Source organism: Puntigrus tetrazona, chromosome 12 (genome assembly GCF_018831695.1).
Source record: "Puntigrus tetrazona isolate hp1 chromosome 12, ASM1883169v1, whole genome shotgun sequence".
In the NCBI taxonomy this organism is placed as follows: Eukaryota; Metazoa; Chordata; class Actinopteri; order Cypriniformes; family Cyprinidae; genus Puntigrus; species Puntigrus tetrazona.
In genome coordinates, this window is record NC_056710.1 from 15527993 (window position 1) to 15528504 (window position 512).

Genomic DNA, 512 nt, shown 5'->3' on the forward strand with positions numbered 1-512 from the left:
CTATTATTGTCTAAAACAGTACATTTCAATTTCTAAGCTAATATATGCTTTATATTAGTATTAATAATATTTTAGGCGACCGTTTATTTAGGCGACCATTATTTTAGAATCTTTAGCCTTATTGTTTCCATGGAGATGAGTCATACTTGTCATATGAGGCACCGCAGTCACAATAGCGCAATATGACACATGGATTGTTTTTATTTAGGTTTTTTTTGTTATTATTAATATTCACAAAAATACTCTAGATATATTATGTAATATCTAATATTCTGATTCTGAAATTTGGTAGTTTAAACACTTTTATAATGACCGTGTTAGTTGATCTACGATGGTCGATGGGCGCCACCATTTTAGTTCGCTCTGAATCACGTAAGGTCATCCTCTCCTCCCAAAACACATTAAAGTAAGTCTCCGGTAAACTGGGAGAAGAGCAGAGTAAACCTTATAGTTACCTACACAACCTGTTTATGCTATTAATAAAACATGTCGTCGGATTATTTTTTTCAAGG